The sequence below is a fragment of the Harpia harpyja genome, chromosome 15 (genome assembly GCF_026419915.1).
Source record: "Harpia harpyja isolate bHarHar1 chromosome 15, bHarHar1 primary haplotype, whole genome shotgun sequence".
In the NCBI taxonomy this organism is placed as follows: Eukaryota; Metazoa; Chordata; class Aves; order Accipitriformes; family Accipitridae; genus Harpia; species Harpia harpyja.
In genome coordinates, this window is record NC_068954.1 from 20,532,457 (window position 1) to 20,552,096 (window position 19,640).

The window sequence follows — 19,640 nt, forward strand, 5'->3', positions numbered from 1 at the left end:
AAAATACAATTAGCGGAGCAAAATCTCTTCTGCTCCTTCCTTCCCCTTATACCCTGGAATCGCTGGAGCTACCATTTCTTTTCACAGCTCCTCGTTTAAAAAGAAAAAGGACGCTCTCTATTTCTCTATTTACCTGATAACTAGCTGGGGGTGGGATACCTGATTTAGCTGGAGACTTTGATTTGTGGGATTGACAACCTTATTATGCAGTGAGCTTATTATTGATATTATTCTGCTCTCGGTTGCCATGACCACCTTGTGAGAGACATTCAATTTTCTCTCTTCCATCATCATTATCTATGAGGCCATCTGTTGTGGAAAATGAATTCAGCCTCATTTGCATGACTGATAAGCAAATTTTTTTTTATCTATTTAACAGAAGGTCATATGCCGGGGATTTGGAGCTGGTGAAAAAAAAAAAAGTGGAGGAAAAAAAAAGGCATCTCGAGAGGATGAGTGGGAGTGCGTGCATTAGAGGATGTATGTGGAAGTAAAACAGATCCCTCAGGCCTGCTAGCCTATCCTACTGCATTTGTCATTCCTGCCAGGGCGACATTTTTTTCCCCCTAAGCTTCTGCACACTAAAGAGAGTGAGAGCTTTTTCCCTGCAGTCTTCTTGAAGCCCCCCTGATTTTTTTACTCAGTGTTGGTGGGTGTATTTTAATATATATATATTTTTTGAATTCCCTGGAACATGGGGTATCTTTTCAGTGTTCAATGAAGAAAAAAGCAGCCTTTTCTGGGTCTCTGTGGTATGCTTCTTACTCCTCATCCTTTCAAAGTTGTAGTAAGCCAGGGTGTTTCTTAACCATGCTGAAATGTCTTGCTTATGTTTAACTTGTAAATGGTTAACGGTGCAGGTGTGGGCTGTGTTTTGTGCAGGGTGGGGGTTGATTCTTGTAGCTAACTGGAAAGATTATTGTGATTTTTGCAGTCGTTCTGTAGCTTGTACTTAAATGTCCATTGTTTGCTCTTTTCAAGTTCTTCTGGCAATATTGCTGTGCAGCCGAAATTGTATTGGGCTGTAGAATAGCTGATAAAAAATCCTAAAGTGTGTGTTTACTATATGAACGCATAATGTTGCATGCATTAAGCATGTTGTTGTTTATATAAACTTGCTGCATGTTGGACGGTACTTGTTTGATATGGAGAACCCGAGACAAAAACTTCACAGATTGGAATGCTCAATGACAGCCGAGTGCAATTAAATAAAAGATTATAAGATACTATGTTTTCACATTAAAACGACGTTTAAAAACAGTGGATTTGTACTTTAAAGGGGAACACTCATGTAAGAGTAGCATTTTGAAAGAACACTGTCTTAAATGTTTCGTATCTGTAATAGTTTTTCTTTAAAGAGAAAAAGCTTTGTAAATAAGGGATGCTTAATTCAGTTAACTCTCTGAAAACGTCATAGTCTATACTTCAATTTTAAAATAGTTCAGATAAGTGTGACTAGTCCATGTACATTTAGTGCAAATGTGTTAATCTTTATTAATTTAGTGCTAAAAAGTAACTGAAGAGTATAAAAGAAAACGACTTATATTAGTAAAAAAGAAACGACTTAGTCTGTTATGGAAGAGACGTTACACAGGTTTGCTTCTTTTATTTGTCCCTAACAAAGATTAAACTCAGTGGAACAGAAGCATGCCATTTTCTTCTGAGTACTGAACAACGTGCACAGCCTTATCTTGGCAAAGAGTTTTTTTTTTTTAAACGTTTATTTGTTTTATGCAGAAGTAGTGTGTGCAAAAAAGTAGAGTTTTTACATGACAAATGCTTTGCATGGTTGACGATACTCCTTTTAAAGGTAGACAAGGAGATGTGCAGTACTCTCTTTCTTGCAAATAAATACATTTGGATTTTATTTATGATCTATGGGCAATCTCTTTATATTTCGTACTTGCAACTGAGAAATGGTTGTGGGTGCTAAATTTCAGGTGGAGAGAAGTTTCACATTTATTGAGGTGAGCTAGAGACCAGATCTCTGACTTGTCTACATTAAGTAACTTACCCTAAATTACTTGATTAAAATGCCTCTCTTTTTTGTTTGTTTTAGAAAACACTCTGCAACAGATCTAGCATTAACTTGTGATAACCTCTTGCTGATAGTTGTTTAAAGGGTACTCTTTTCTCCTACCCCTCTGATGATTTCAGAAAGAGTATCTTTCTTGTAGATTTTTAAAAAGGAATAAGATTTAATGCTGCTTTGGCATCGGCCATATTTATCATGCCTGTTGGAATTTGCGGTGGAAGTTAGATCACAGAACTGATTTCACACTCAGAGTTCAGCACAGTGCAGCAGCTCTGGCGGCTGGGGTGGGTGGTTTGAAACGGCACCAGTTTCCTCAATGGACTTCAGCGGGAACTAACGGGATGCTGTGTATTAGCAGGCTGTCGTACAGCACGCAAAGGTTGAGGTCTCTCTCTCATCCCCTCCTCCCCCCTCCACTTGAATTGTCAGCATCTTCCAAAGGCTGGTGAATAAAACCCGGTAAACTTCGAGAAAAGCCTAACATATAACCCAGTCGGTCGCCTTCCCCTGCCCCCCAAAAGTTAATTGCCGAGCTTGGTTGGATTCCTCCTTGCCACCCTGACATTTGACTGCTGCTAATTCACTGATTAATCTCATTAACGTGATTATAGCAGGATTTGGAGCTGGCTGCCATTGTTCTGGAGCCAGCGCTATTCAGCCCGAGCCCTTGCCGCCCCCCCCGGCGCGGCGGTGCCGGTGCCGGTGCCGGTGCCGGTGCCGGTTCAGAGGCGGCGGGCCGCGGCGCGGTGCCCGCGGGGCCGGCCCGCGCCTTTCAGCACCGGGAGCTGTCCGCCGCCGGCAGCAATTACCGCCGCGCCGCCCGGCTTCCCTCCCTCCCGCGTACCGGCAGCGGGGAAACGACTCGCTTTCATCACCCTAATGACTCTGCTCAGTGAGGTAAAAGCAGGAGAGGCTTTATGCCTTCTAATTAGGCGGTGTGAAGATGGCTGTGGTAAAGCATCGAATCTCTGCATTTAAATACTTCTTCCTTTCTTTTCTTTCAAGAGCTGTCTTGGCGTGCGTTTTGTTTTCTCGGGGAGATCCACGGGGCAGTGTAGTTTAAATAGCAGTTCCTTGCAGCCGTGCAATTTAACTCTCGGAACGTGAGGGACATTACAGGTGTTGCCATACTTAGCCAGACTTTTCCTTCCTAGTAAAAGAGTGCTTTGTTGAGCTAAATGCTTTCATTTATCTTCTTTTTGTGCAAATAAACAACCTACCCAGCTCACCACCTCAGAATTACGTTTGCCTTCGCCAGCACTATTGCGCCTAGGGTCTTTCCTGCGTCTGCACTGCAAATCCCCGTTTTCCGGAGTTTGACAATAGGAAGCATTTTATCGATTGAAACTTGATCTGGAAGATCTTTTTAAGGTTTCATTATACATATAAATGACTTCTGCAGTCTTCAGTTGAAGCAGGATTTTATATTCAAGTTTGCAGGTTAGACGGTTTTAAATCAGACTAGGAATAACTTCTTTAAAGTAAGGCACTTTACGTAGCATTAGGGCATCATCTGCTCTGCCCTATTTGGTATTTTGACTTTTATTATCTAGAAGTTACATCGTTATCATTTAATAACTGCCAATTGCACATGCGCAGTAACTTTTTTTTTTTTAAATATCTTCTCTTTCATTTGTATTCTTTATGAGCATGACCCTGTACTGGAAACTGAAGCCACACATTAAACTCTATTGTGTGAAGGATTTGCCAGGACCAGCAGTGAACTCCTGCAAATCACTAAATTAAAAATACTTTTAAGACAAAGTGTCCTGCTGAGGAAAAGGTGGGATCTGTTAAAGAACATACTACATTTTTAAAGATTTGAGTGTAGTAAATGTCAGTGAAACCTCTGCAGCCATTGCAATCTATGGGTAAATAATAATTACGTTCAGAACTGACAACCAAAAAAGTCTGTTGCTTTTTTTACTATACGTTTGACTTCCGCGTAGTTTTTCAGTCACTGATACCATACTCTTAACAGGGTTTCCTATTTTCTTTTCATTTCCTTTTCTTCCCATTTCTTTCCCACCCAAAATCAAAAGCCCAGTGAGTAAAGTATTGTCTCCTTAACTGCTTTAGAGAACTATACGTTTAAAGGATGTATAAAATAGGACTGTATAGGAACAGGTTTTAACAGTGACAGCCACAATATGCAGGCCAATTAAGGCTGCTCGTTAGCGGGTATATTCTTGTAATACTCCTGTCAAGCTGAAATTGTAGTCCCTTATTGACAGTAGTGGGTTCGTCTGATGCTTGAATTCTGCTTTCTGTGTTTGTCTAATGTTTCAAGTCTTGTTAGAAACTGCTACCAGCCAGAAAGTAAAATAAATGGAAGGTTTTCAAGCATACTTTACCTGAAATTTGCTAACCTGGCTAACTTAACCTTCAGGAAAAATACTGTGCTCTCATTAACGCTGCTTAAACATGACCTGCATCTCCTTTTCCCCATGGATAATGCGCGTTGACGAGACACAGGCTGGGGGAGGGAGAATCCAACCCACAACATTAAACCCATACCCTAATGTCTTATGGAGGATAATTAGGCCAATGAATCACCAGTCTCCCAAATTTTTTTTCACACTGGTCTTTTTGTAAATGTTTCTGATTTATGCAGTTCTCCCCCCCCCTTAACTCTCACCAACGGGATTTATATACATTCTGCCTCGATTAAAGCAAGTCTTGTTTTTGTCTTCAGTGGGAGAAGCACCGGGCCATTTCGTTGTGTCATCCTGAAGGCTGGACAAGATGATGAGTTTTTTTCCAGCTAAATCGCCTTCACAAAGTTTGAAAACACCTGCCATGATATGTGTGCCACATAGTCACCTTCACCATCTTACTAAGGCTAGCCAGGATCTAACATAAGGAGGTTAGCTTTAGCAGAGGGAAGAGACAAGCCTTGATTTTTGAAACGCGAATACAGCTACCCAAAGATTCTGCATGCAAACCTTGCTTTAGAAAAGGATGAGATTCCTCTGTAGGGGTGCAGGTGCCCCTGTACACTTACAACTGGGCCCTTTCATTGCCAGGTGTGCCTGTGCTTCTCAGGCTACATTGATTTGGGTGGAAAAAACCCAAACTGACATGCCCTTGCTACGACACAAACATGGTAGCTCTCCTTCCCCGCTACGAGGAGGCTTTCCTCCCCGCAGACCCGCTCCCCAACTCCCCCCTCGCTCCCCCCCCCCCCCGCCCTGCGCGGCGCCCTCCGCGCTCCCCGCCCGCACCTGCGGCCCGGCCGCGGCGCTGCTCCCGAGGGCTCCGCGCCTCGGCCTCGGGGGAGCCCTGCGAGTGCGGGGAGATGTAATCAGAGACGACAGAGAAAAATTAAGGAAAAAAAAAACCCCAAACACACACACACACAACCAAACTACGAGCGAGGTGGAGATGGGGGGCGGGGGCAGAGGCACGCAAGTCCTTTTTTTGCTTTCTGAGGGAAACACTGCGTTTTCCACCAAAAGCGTGGAAGTGGTGAGGGCTCTGCTATTGTTAGTCCCTTCCCCAGCAGGCTGGCTCTCCCCTGAATCCCTGTGACAGGCTTCCCCCCAAAAGCCCCTCTCCTGCCATCGGAGTGCGGCCGTGGAGCTGCTGCGATGGCTCTGGATTCCGAGGGCTGGTACGCGGAGACTCGCCTTCCCTTCAGAGCGCAGTGTGATTCCTGGCAAGGCTAGATGGGAAGGGAATGGTAACCTCTACGGTAACCGACATGTCTGGTCTCCACACGTCAGGCAGCGGGCTCGGGCTCGGGAGGGATTACCTCCCAGGGCTGGAGGAGGGTGTTCCTTGTGACTTTTGGGTCAGTCTACCCTGCCTCTGTCGCGGCCAGCGGGGTCTGCCCGCGATGCCCTGCCAGCCGCGGGGCTGCCCGCACCGAGCATCACCGCGCAGGGCGAGCCGCGGCGGGGAGGGAGGGAAGGAGGGGGAGAGGGAGGGAGGGATGCGGGGAGGAGGGGGCTGCAGCAGCACAATGGCAATAAGGAGGGCAACGGAACCGGCAGGCGCGCGCCTGGGTGTATAGGGAGGGCATATAGGCTGCACGTGTGCGCTAGCCAGGGTCCTCCCCATAGGAAAGGCAGCCTGCCTGCGGGAATGGACGCTGAGGGCAGGCTTCTGCGGGGCAGCGCCGGGGAGCCGGCGGGAGGCGCGGCGGTGCCCGGGGCAGGGGCCGGGGCACGGCACGGCTGAGTCCGCGGGGGCGTGCGGAGCCCTGCCAGTGCAGGGGGTGCCGCCGCCTCCGCGTAGAGATCACAGCCTGTCACGCGGCTACCGAAATGACATTTCGGGGACGGGTTTAAACGAAGTGACTCCCCGCTGGCGAGCCGCTCCCGTCGCCGCGGCATCCGGCTGTCCGCGGACGAGCCCCGCAGGGAGGCTGCCCGGGGGCGGGCGCACGCCGGGGGAAAGCCACCGCGACGGCGTTGCGAGGCGGTGAGGTGCCTCTTCCCAGTTATTGTCTGTGCGACACGTTTAGTAACGCGCTCCCCGGCTAAGCGGAGGCAGCAGGAGCCGCGATATCCACGTCAGATTGCTGGGGAAAACGCAGTTGAGGGGCACGTGCAAATCTGGCCCTTTTTTGCCTGCGAGCCCTTGTTTATGTTTGGGCTGTTGATCACATAAAGCTGAGCCGCGCAAGTTGCTAATGGTGGAAGGCTGCTAATCTTTTCCTCTGGAAATAGTTCATTTCTTTTGTTTCAAAGGGGAGAAGATGGTGTGAGCAGGTAAAATAAGCGAGGCTTCAGGAGCCCAGCTGAATTAACTCTATAAACCCGGGAGTAGTACCCCAGTGGCAAAACAACGATGGTTTCCACGTCATGATTTTCTCTTAAAAGATACATCTAGGTGCCAAATTATTGTTTCTCTCTCTCTTTTTTTTTGGGGGGGGGGGGGGCGTTCTCTAACGGAGACACCATTTTACGCTAGCAGCAGCGGCCGGGGAGTATTTTGAGCGGTCTCCCCTGGCGGGCGGCTGCGGCGTTTCTGCTTTCCCCTCTATTCGGTGGAATACAGCGCCGCCGCGGCGCCCCACGCCGCCGGGGAGCCCGGCCCGGGGTGCCGGGGAGGGCGCGGAGCGCGGCCCCAGCCCTGCCCGCCTCCTGCCGCGCCGGCGGGGGCTGGGCGTGCGCGGCCGCGGCGGGCAGCTGCACCCGCGCGGCGGGGCCGGGGAAATGGATGCGCGTCGCGCTGCTTAAAGGACGCGGGCTGAGGCGGGGTAAGTCGGCAATCTGCTACGGATGCTGTTCTGCTGCAGTAATGTGGTCTCTGAGGGAACTTGGGCTTGATGCATGCTACGCTGCCTAGGCTGCTTCCTCCAGCCCGTCGCCTCTCTGCTGCTCTTAAATGGAGGTTACAGCTGATCCGTCAGCCACGGAGCTGCACGCATGCCCATCTTCTCAGCGTTCAGTGGTGGCAACTTATTAATTTCTGCCTTCGACTTCGGGCCCGTTGGTTTCCTGTCTGAAAGCATTATTACTTTTGTCCATGTGGCAAAATAATTAGCATACAGATGAGAAGGGATCCTGCCTCTGAGCCTCAGTCGCAGGAGAAGATGTGCAGTGGAAAGTTGATTGGATGAATGGAGAACAAATGGTGGGCGTTCAAAAGCATTAGGAGAGTTTTGTTGTCGTGGAGCAGGTCTGTCAGTTTTCTGGGTGAATCTCGTAAGATGGAAGGCAGGGTGGCTGGTGCCGAGACGACTGCTTGACAGACTGTGGCCTACTTGAAGGCGCACGTTTGGACTGCACGCATAGATAATTCATTTGGACTACTTTGTTTTGCAGTTCTACGGCTTTCCCTTTGCTATTCCCTCAAGGTAAATATGTCCTTTTATCACCGTTGTTGTTTGCAGGGCACTTTACTGTTGTTCACAAAGTGATGGAAAGTTCAACTCTTTGAGCAGTTAACAAAGGAATAGCTGGGGTTTGTACTTCTCCCACCCCAGCTCCTCAACACATCTCCTGTGCACAGAGCTGGAGGAGGCTGAGCAGCTCAGGGCTCGATCCTGCTCTCCCTGAAGTCAACGGGGAGTTTGACATTGCTTCCAGTGGAAACGGGATCGAGCTCTCAGTGGTTGTTGTTTTAATAACGACTGCTGGAAATGTCAGATTTCTGCTTCCTATTTTCTAGAACGATGTGGGCAGACCTGTAAAATTAGCAACTGCTGTTTCAATGAAAGCCCAGATGTGATTAGTTTTGATTGGTGTGGTATGCGTTTTCTTGGCTGAAAGGAAAAAAATGCTTATTTAACACAAACTCACCAGTAATGCTAAAACCTGAAGTTATTGATTGACAAATTACTAGTGATTCTCTCAGCTCCAAATATCTCCGTTATATATGTGTCCTTATAAAGGCTTCTTTATTGAAAGGAGAAAACAAAAGAAGAAAATAAACAAGCTATCTTTGAATTACATATTTTGTTGCCAGATAATAACACTGAGTCAGACTGGAATCCCACTTCTCGAACAGAGCATCCATTGATAGGCATTTCTTATATAATTCTGATGCTGTGTATAAAATATGGGGGGCTTTAACATTTAGTTACATTTGCTTTTTTTCGTGTGGTCATTTAGGAATATTTTTATCCAATTTTAATGATTCCTAATCTCCTTAAAAATGGTGATTTTCATTTTAACTGACCTAATTTTGAAACTGCAGTTAAGGTTGGGGTTAAGTAGAAATTATTATCCTTTAATTGTCTTTACATAGTTCTTGTGATTATTGTAAACCAGTTTAATGTATGATTTGCTTTAATTTGAGAGGTGTGGGGGGTTTGTCACCTTTAATTATGTTGTTTTGAAGAACAACAGCATACAGTTCCCAGCGATATTTAGTTTTTACCTTTCTCTTTTTTTTTCCAGTTGACATTTCAGTTTTGTGTGATAGTTTTATTTTCAAAAATTACCAAACAAATAAAAGTCTTTGTCATGTCACTCCACAAACAAACAAACAAAAAAATATTGGAACAAACTGTTAACCCTTAGTAGGCAGTTAGCAGGTACTCCTGATGATTTATCAAGGTTCTTCAAGTTTGGAATGATAAGGTTAAACTTGGTTGCTGTGGTTTGGTCTGGTGAATATATATGTTTATACTTGTTTGCAATATGACACATTTAAAAACAATTGAGAAGGCAACATAACACTTCTAACATGAGAAATACAGAGTGATGTAAGACTGTATGCAATAAACCAGGATTTTTCACTGGGAAGAAAAGTAATTATTATTTTTTTCTGAAAACTACATTGGTTTATCAAGTGAAACAAAGAGAAGAGTAAACGATTACAATGAGTAAATGCAGAATTCGGTACATTTTAAACTAACCTAAAACTAGATTCAATTTTGTATGTATTTTACAGCCTGAACTTTCTGGAGAGTGACTGTTCCTCCCCCCCCTCCATTATTTTAACCAACAAGGGCAATAGTTAAGTACTAAACATTTGCAGTGGTTTCTTTGTTTTAGATTCAAATACCCAGTTATATGCCCACATTTTCAAAAAGGGCATCAGTTTTATTGTAGTAGTTCTTAGTTCATAGTATGACTTTGTTGTTTTACTCTACAATCTTGTATCTTACATATTATAGAATTGAGCAACTGTGTGTTTGGAGACAAAGACAATTAAAGAAGAGGAGCTACTTCAGTGTATTCAGAGGTGTATTCTTTCTCAAGATTTGTTAAGAACAATTTTTGAGGGTCTCTTTTTTCCTGTTCTTTTCTATTTTGTTTAATTTTTGTGTTGAACAGATGAGTAAGATATGCAAAAGAGTATTTTGATTACATACATATACATGCATACACATATGCGGCAATTTATTAGCTAGGCATAGAAACTTTGCCATTTGAATGGCAAAAAAGGTACTGTTTTGAAAACTGTTCTTCTGCACGAGTGAGGCTTTTATGTGGACTCCAAAAGAATGAAAATATAATTCCCATCCATCAGCATTTCCATGAGAGATCAGCATGGGCATTTCTTCTTAAGTGCACTGCACAAGCACATATATAAAACAAAGTTCTCTGTGTTAGAACCTATTTCTTGATCAATTCTGAGCACAGTCATTGTTTTGTTGAGAGATTCAGTGGTGGAAAAGTACTTTGATGTTAAATACGTATACAACACTGAATATACTCATGGAAATTCTGAATTTAATATCAATTTACCTGAACTTGATAAATGTTTGCATCATGTTGATCAACTTTCAGTAAAGATGTGAAGTTCTTGGTACTATAGTACAAGAAAACTTTATGGCTGCAGATTACTTACTGACCTTTTCCTTCTCACAATAGGAGTGATGAGAAATCCTAATAAGATTATCAGTGATGTTTTAAACAGAAGTGCAGCCAGATTTCTATGGAATGAAAATGGGTGCAGACCAAATAGCATCATCTTCACATATCCTAGATTAAAAAGTCACAAGGAGAGCAAATCAAAGGTTTTGTAGGCTGTTGACAAAGATTATCTCTTTAGAATCCTTCACAGTATTTTGCGTTGATTAGAACCGCTCTGCCTATTTTAGCTGTAGAGGAAAAAACAGCAAAACGTAATGAAACTGAAGTGAAGGGGGAATGTCTTGTGTTGGGAGGGGGAGTAGGATGTGGAGACAGACAAAAACCACAATAGGATTTTTGATCCCTTAAAAGGGATCATACTTTTAGTGAGGAAAACAGTAAACATTATTATTAGATTGGATTTAAAATCTGATCTCAGATCAGATTTGCAGTGTATGTAGTAGTTCAGTATGTTTGCACTGAAGCTGCAGATATGGAACACAGTCACCAAGTAGCGAAACTAGCCAACTTGGTTGTGGAAATAACCAAGGGCTGCAGCACGCCCCATAGGGATCCATCAAATCAGGTCTGGTATAGAACTGTCTGATAGGTTGTAAACGTTAAGAAATCAGTGTTGCATCTGCCAGTAGACCCTTTGGTTTGCTGAAACTCCAACCTGCCTAATGCATCTGGGCAATTGGTTTCAGAAACCAGCTTCCTTCAGGATAAATTTTATGTATCTTGAGGGTCCATCATAACCAAATTGATTATAGCTCTGCACCAGGCAAACTCATAAACATCTGTAAGGTCACAGATTTTCAACCAAACCAGCACTGGGGTCTGTTATTTTGTAAAGTATTAAAAGTCTGCATCTCTCATACCTTAATGTCAGCATGGCATTTTTTTAATCAGGAAGTTGATTGAAAAGGGCATGGTATACTTTGGATGTATGTTCACTTGGCATAACTTAAGCTGTTTCAGTCTGAACCCAGCAAGTGCTGTCCATCAGTAGGTGCAGTGGTGAAGAGAATCAGTGCAAAGCAGCAATTTTTAAAAAATTATTTTCATCATAGGTTTTAAGAAGTCTGCTGTTTTGTTCCTGCTTTTCATGAGCCTGCTCCTGACCCCAAAGGAAAGACAGCAATGAGCTTTGGATCAGACCTGTAATATCTTTTTATAGAGTGATAGGCCAAACATATTTCTCATGCGGCTCCAGTAAAATCAAAAGAAAACATCTCCTCACTGTCTTATGTTTTTGTAATTAATAAGATTGTTTACAGCCAGAATGTAAAGGAGAGTATAGTAAGCATTCAAAAGAGCCTTTAGGCTGCTCACTGAATGGCTAATTTTTTCCAGTCTCTCTGGTGATGTTTCACTTCCCCCGCCCCTTCCCCCCCCCCCCCCCCCCCCCCGATAGAAATGATCATACTTACTTGAAAGGTGTAATGCCACGATATTTATATTACATATCAAAAGCTTGCTTTATTTTTCCAAGGGAAATTCCCTTTTCTCCTCTTGTCTCTAGCCAATATGGGAGGATACTACCAAGGGAATAAAATTTTATGCCTAATTTTAGTGTTCCTCTGCCTAATGTGGTGTGAATAAGTACCATGTTACAGCATTTAACCTAGTCCATCTTTGTCATTTGCTGAACAGTTCCTCGGTTCAAATAAAATAGCCAAAATGCGGAAAGAGAAGATATCCAAGGTTTGTTATGAGAATAAACTGTAGGGACTGATTGTTCTTCCTCTTGGAGTAGATGCTCTGGCATTCCTTCCAGTGCTGCAGCAGGGCATTCTCTCACGTAAGGAATATCCTTGAAAGGGGTTCCCCAGACCTCTTGTGACACTGTGAGTCAGTGGCTCATCCTTTTATTTCTTATCACCTTCCCCAGAATTAGTTGTTAAATCAAATGTCTTAATTTTCAGCACTGGTGATTTGGTTTAGTAACATTTTCAGAGATACTAGCAATCCCTCTGTTGTCTGAAGAGGAAAAGGCCCATGTTTAAATATGAAACTATGTTTATAACAACTTTGCATACATCGTGGCTGTCATGTCCCATGCATAAATATTCAGGATTGTTTTTTGGGTATGGGCATATTTAGAAAGAAATAAAACTTATGTCATAGAAAATGATAAGGTTCATCATTAAAAGCAGGGCTTTTTATTTTCTGTGTATCTTTATAGTGGTATGGTGTGTCTAAGACAAATTGTTATGAATTCAGAATGGTATTTCTGCAGTGTCTTGGTCATGCAGCATAGTTCGATTTAAAAATCCACAAAAACAAACTCCTTGGGCTTGGAGTTGACACTACAAAGCTTGTGTTTTTTCAGCATGTGCACACAAAGTCCATTCCATGTCTTGCCAGGAAGCACGCAGAGTTTAAGCAGGTCAAGTTAAACTATCTATTCACACATAGAAAATGTTGTCTGTTCGTCAGTGGTAAGATGCCTGCACAGGTGGTATGTTACTTATTTACTAAGTTCATCAAGAATTTCATAATCCTCTGACCCTTTGGCTATGACCAGTCTGCTCCCAATCTCAAACTCCAGTTTTCATCAAATTCCAGATTTCATCACATCCAGTGGTGAAAAAACATTTTTCTCAACCTTTTAAAATATTCTGGGTGTTTGGATCTACCTAAGCTTAAGGGTGTTACTCTGTGTGGAGTTACTGGACCTCTGTGTTCCAGGAAAGCAGCATACTTCAGTCCTCAGGGATAGTAGGCTCAGGCCAGGCTGCAGCATTCTCACAAGAACTAAGGTGATGTTTGGACATTGTAAGTAAAAGATGCAGAGGCTGTGATGAGATGAATGAGTAACAATGTCACAGGCGGGAAAAAGAATTAAACATTTGATGAAAAGGAAGCTGCCTGTGGAAAAGCTGAGGTTCTCTTGACCAGTATACAGAATTTGATGCTAAAGAAAATTAGAACTCCATGACCATTGGACATATGACCTCAAAAAAGAGAAGAAAAAGAACCTCAGAAATGGATATGGATAAGAAGCTTATTGAAGAGGGGTACACAGAGGAGTCAGGAGGCGTACTTGGATGGAAGTTAGGAGTACTTCATGAACCCAAAGACAGCTGGAAAGGCAAAGGAAGCTCAGGTAGGTTTATTTGCATATGCTACTTCTGCTAGTCTGTCTTTTCTTTCTCTTTCGGGTTTTTTTTTAAACTTTCTTTCACAGCCCTAAGAACTCATCCCTTCTCTTCAATTCTTCCATCCCTCTCTTAGAATAGTGTCTAATTATAAGGGGACAGGGAACAGAGAAAATGCCTTTCAGATAGCCAGTTTATTTTAAAAACACTCCCTATTATGCACTGTCAATTTTAAGTTAAAAAAAAATAAAATAGAATAGACCACACCCAATATTCATAAATATGTGCTAAATATACATAAATGTATGTGGACATGTAGAATTTTTGTGACTAAATATCAATTCTTTGCATGCAGGAGCAAAACCAATGGCATTGAAACAGATACCTTAGTATGCCATTAAAACAGACGGGAAACACAAGACTGTTTGCAAGCAGTCTTGTAACTGGTTGCCAAAACTGTGTTTTCTGTGAATAAAATGTAGACATGTAGTATGAACCTTCATGCAGTCCCTTGCTGTCTGAGAGGAAACCAAATTCAAAACATTTATTTTTTATTCAGGGAAGGAGAGACATTTTGGTTTTGGTTCAGAGAACCTGCTCACCGAGTTAAACAATAGCAGCTATCCATTTCCATTCATGGATTTTCAGTTTGATCTTTGCATGAACATCCCCTTTTACCTTCAGGACACTGTCAGCATTTTTCAGCATGTATTCTTTAAACTTTGAGAGTGAGTGTCTAGGAAGGCCTGTTTTACTTCTACTTTTACAGTGTGTTACTGCCTCACCTTTATCAGCTCAGGAGAAGTGCTTGTTGCAAAAAAGCTGGTAACGTGTCTAGGTGAACTCCAGCTGCTCTGAAGAACCTTCTCAGGGGTCTCTGCACTTTATGAACAGATCATTGCCTGTTCAGTCATAGTTACTGCCTTGTTTTTACAGCTGGTATATGTGGTAGTCCATACCTTGTATGCCAGCTCTTCAAAAGGTGATAAAGTAGCCATCATTGATGGACTTTCTGAACTGCCCACCATGAGGCTGACCCATTTCATATTTTATGAGAAAAAATATATGTAGGAAAAGGATGGAGTTTTTTATCTGTGACGTTTCCAATCTAACAATGACTTTTCTGTTTTGTTGTTGCTTATCAGTGACCTTGGCTGAGAAGGAGCAGATGACGATTAGAAGAAAGAAAAGAAAGAAAAGGGTAAATCTTTTCCATAGGTCTCTTTGGCCTTTGTGACACAACACGCTGGAGAAAAGACACACTTGAATAGTTTACCTTGAAGACTGAGCATCCTGATTTAGCAAATGCAGGCACTGCAAAGCAGTATGGAACAAAACACCCAGTCATTTCACTGCAGCAGCCACTGTGCTTCATAGATAGCTCTGCGGAGCAGGTCTCATCCTATATACCTTCTTTCTTTACCTCCTACCTGCCCAAGAGCCAGCACAGATTGCCACAGTGTTAATTGCAGCCAACTCCAGTGGAAAATAAGGGCATATGATGAGAGTGGACATATGTTAATGACTCATGCACCCTGCGCTTCTTACTTGTCATTTTATATGTTGTTTGTTACGGTTAATAAATCTTTATTTTGTGAAAACTGTGCTGTATTTGTTCTGTTTAAAAAACTGATATGGAACACCCTTTTCCTATACCTGCACTTCTTGCCAAATTCAGTAAAATATGGTTAACTTGAAATTCATTATTTTAGCAGTCGTAAGTATAGCTTACTCAAAGAGCAGAACAAGCAGATTCAAAGCAATACTGCCAGTACCACATAGCAGAGTATGCTTCTGAGGCTTCCAGAAATTGTATTCAGATTGACTCCTCTAATTGCTCTTTTGTGTTCAGAATCACCAGTCTTCCTACTGTCAGTGAAAACATCTTAATTTTTGTTTTTAGAGGGGTTTTTAATTTACCAAATAGACATCAGAAGCCACTGAGCAATTCCTGTATGTTTGTTTCCAGATGCCAGGTAAATCACTTCAGGAACTAGGAAAGAAAAGATAGAGCAGCTTTTTGAGAATTACAGTTAATAAAGTATGTTTATAAATATTGTGGTCTAGAAAACTTTGCATTACTGTATTGCAAAAGGATTCCTAAAAATGTGAGCTCTACATAGATTTCATAATTGCACAGAAGTTAGTGAGCCATCATCACTGCATGCAACTACTCAAAAGTCTCACTTGTGTTTATGTACTTGGAAGTTAAGAGCAGTGGAAATGGGTTACCTTGCTTATGAATTTTCTTGCTTTCCTATACTTCACAAGAGTCACAGTTCTTACACCTTTATAATAATCATGTTCGCTACAGATTTGTCAACTCCACGTTGCTAACCCCTGGTAGCATCAGGGCTTACAGGTTCCCAGCGCAAGTACGCCACTAGTTTCTCAGGGTATAAATGCTTTTGATTTTGAGGCAATTCCCTTGAAAGGTTGATATAAACGCAGCACACAGTTACAGGAACTGGATTACAATCTCCTGTATTTAAAAGCTTTGCTTCTGCTATTGACCATGCTAGATTTGCACCATGATTGTTCCAAGGGCTAAACATCATGAGTCTTACTGTGTTTAATCAGTTGGAGAATAATTGTACTTCATGGCAAGTTTTATTTTCTACCTCCATCATCTACTTCTCCTCAGTTTTTTTTCTTTCTTGAAAAATCTGCTGATAAAGTTGAAGCTCTGCACGTGCAGGGAAAACAGGTACTACCCTATGAAAGGGACGCAAGAACTCCACTGAATTGTTCCATACATGTTCCTAATGTTGTTATAGACTCGAGTCTGGAAAACTGGAAGCATGAAAATGGGGAAATGAAGGAAGAACCAGGGGTTCCCCTCCCAAAAAAGCACAAAGAAAACAGGAATCGGGGGAAGCTGAGCCTGAACTCTTAACATTCCTGAGGCAGATTTCTGGGGTCCCACAGTGCATTGCCAAGCATTTCCATCAAAAATGTCTGCAAATTGCATTAACTATCCCAAATTCCAAAATGCTTCTGTCTAGTAGAGTCATTTATGGGGAACATTGTATTTGTATGGGCCTTCATAAGTGCCTCTACAGAGTTCAAGGGGCATCTGGACAATGCTCTTAGTCATACGATTTAGTTTTAGGTAGTCGTGCAAGGAACAATGAGTTGGACTCCATGATCCCTATGGGTCCCTTCCAACTTGAGATATTCTGTGATTTAAGGTAGCGTGAGTCCTCGACAGACTGCATTCCCAAGAGCTGTTGAGTGGCACAGCTGGTACTGGGAAAGGTTTCTACTGTAGGCTGGACTTCAAAATAATTTGCTGTAGGAGAAATAGAGGCCTTTTCTTACTCATCTGTGGTATTTTGATGTAAGGATGCAAGTAAGTCAGGAGATTCCACCTGTCCCTTGTTTTGGCCAGCTGAGGGATGAAGAGAAAAAACCCTTAGAACTGGAAGCTGAGAAAGCAAAATCAGTAGCTTTCCTGACAAATTTATCACTGATACATATTATGACTTTTCATATATGAGAATTACAGATTTCAGATCATAGCTTAATGTTTTTAAAGAAGAATTTTTGACCTCACTGTTAACTGTAACCCTAAAATGACTAAAAAATGTCTCAGTTAGTGTTCACACATACACTTAACTGTTATTTTTCTGCTGAAACATCAAAATGTTAGAGCCATGGTAACAGCAAAAAGAATTTGCCAGACAGCTATATTAGTACAAGGAGACAATACATTTGCATGGCTACGTTTACAGAGCCAGTGGCCTAATCCTGTTCTACTGAAGTCATTGAGAATTTCTTCAGGGGAAGAATGCATTTTGTATTAGTTTCTAGGTTTTTCAGCTGTTAACTTACTTTTCCAGTACGGCTTTCAAAGCAGTTCAATTTAAAATATAATTATTAACCCATGCTTTATCAATTGAATTCTTGATTACTTTATCATTTTGCCCAAAGGTCTGAATACTAAATTTGAGTTTGGCGTGTCATTGCTGTAAGTAGTTTCTTGATCAACCATTATCTTGGCTGTGGTAAGCTTAAAAACAATCTTCCCCAAAGGTATCACACTCATGACATAAGCCAAGAAGTATTTTACTGTCCTCTCCAGAGGCAGGTTGCTGCACCTGTTTACAGGTAGCCTGAAACACTAATGATCAAAACAGTATCAAAATGAAAGGCATAGGGTATCTGTATTCAACAACCTTTCTCTTTACTAAGCAGCATATAACTGATACATTCATAATCATTTGTAGTAAGATCCTGACTGCTTCTGGGAAATAATCTTCTAAATATATTCAGCTCTTGCCTCTTTTTCTTCATCTTCCTTGAAGCTTTGTTGCTTACCTTGAACTGTGGACAGAGATTTTACTCACGTAATTAAAAAAATCTGCATGCAAATGGAGAGCATGCCATTGCTTTAAGTACATAAACTCTTATATGCATCATACAAGACAATAGGTAAGTTTGAATGCATTGCTGCAAATCTTGAGAGCCAACTACATTATATATTAATAATTGCAGATGTCTGCCAGGAACACTGGGAGGAATCTTATGCTTTAGAAAACAAGATGTCTGTTTGTAGACAGAACATAGCAGAATAAAATCCTGATTCTTTTATGACATACTTACCTGGGTGCTCATATTGAACTTCACAGGCCTATTTATCTGCTGCTCATAGGTTAAACTTAAATGTTTACAGAATTAGGGCCTAAGAATTTGAGTCAGAAATCAAGTTCACTAAAACGAAGTTTTGAGACAAAATAAATGCATATTCCCTAAAACTGGAGAACTTTTTGAGTTCTTGTTATAAAAACCTGTAAGTAGGACAATAATGGGAAAAACATGACAATATTTCTCCTTCCAGAATGAAATAGTTTGATTTTCTATTAGAAATGGCTTTTTTAGTATTTCCTTAACTTATGTTACAAAATAAACTACAATTAAATCCAAAATACTTTTGGTTAAATCAAATGATCAGTTGAACTCATATGACTTTACTACTGCTTGATTTGCCAAACACCTAATTTTAAATTAACAAGAATGTATAAATTAACCTTATATGTTGAAATTTTTGTGGACCTGAAATTGGAAAGATTTACGTGGTACTGTCTCCTACAAGTTTACTTACTTCAGTGGTACTGAGGTCCGTGCATCCCTAAATTCTGCCTAAGCATCCTGTTTTTCCAAGCGCTTAGCAGGCACTGCTTGAAAGCCTCATGTCTGGTTAGGAGACATTAGAGTAAGGACATTCTCTCAACATTAGGCATCTGCGTATGGGCCTGCATGGTGAAAAAATTGTTTTCAACAAAATAACTGTAATCACCTGAGGTTCATTTGCAGTTGTAGAGATTCTGGGTTTGTCACTGTATGGCAGAGATACAGAAAATAGATTTGGATGCACCTCGTTGTGTAACATTGTGCAACTTCTTTTGTCTTGTGAAATGCTTTTGCAAATTACGGATAGCTTTGCATATAAATAAGCTGTGCAGTGCTTTGCAGTACACTGTTATCCTGATCCGTTTGCCCTTTTTGCCCCTTTTTAGATCTTAGTAACAGTCATTGCGTCTTTTTTAATACAAAAGACATTTTGCACGTTGACAGTATGGCATGAGAGCAGATCTGCAAGTATTACCACTAGCATTTCTAACCCAGGCTACTCACTAATTTTAGAGGCTTTTTTTTTAAACTGTTACTATGGGCCAGCAAGGAAAAGAAAGTGAGGAGGGAAAATAAGAACAGGCTCCTCTTGATAGTGGTAAATAGTATGATGTTGTTTTTTAGATCTGTGACAGATGCTACTGCTTGAAGGGATTTTGGTTTGTTGGTACCACCTGAGAAGTAATCTGTAAAAGAGTAACAGGAGTAAAGGTGTTATCTGAGTCTTTACTAGCCTTTGCCTGGTGAACTGGGTGGAGGGGTGTGAGTCCATTCTCATTTCACTCGATGAGTTTTTTCTCTTTCCTGTCATCTACATACTTGTCAGTAAGCCAGTAAGAGTATGTCTCCATCAAAATAGTCAAGTATGGGTGCAGGGTGTGCAAATACACCTGAGCTGGCTTTAGTCACTCACTCTGTGCTGGAAAAGCTGTAGAAGGTGCAGGGTGCTTGAGAAGATCCTCAGTGGTTTTGGTTTTTTTTTTGTTTTCTTTTATTGAAAAACTGTTAAGAGTCTGGAGCATGAAATTTTATGAGGCTGATAGACTTACCAAGATAAGCAATCCAGTTGGTTGAATGAAGCATAATTCATGTTTCCTTCCTATTGTATGTTTT

At 41.8% G+C, this 19,640-nt stretch overlaps 1 protein-coding gene across 17 annotated transcripts in view; it reads left to right on the forward strand.

Annotated features, from left to right (window-relative positions):
* The first annotated feature begins 461 nt into the window (after positions 1-461).
* MYT1L (myelin transcription factor 1 like) overlaps positions 462-19,640 on the forward strand; it is a 315,937-nt gene continuing 296,758 nt past the window's right edge. For 6 of the 17 annotated variants that reach the window (XM_052809715.1, XM_052809729.1, XM_052809723.1 and 3 more), the window contains exon 1: positions 6,997-7,841. The gene's annotated coding sequence lies outside the window, so the exon portion shown is untranslated. The other 11 variants (XM_052809724.1, XM_052809730.1, XM_052809727.1 and 8 more) reach the window with 5 other exon arrangements.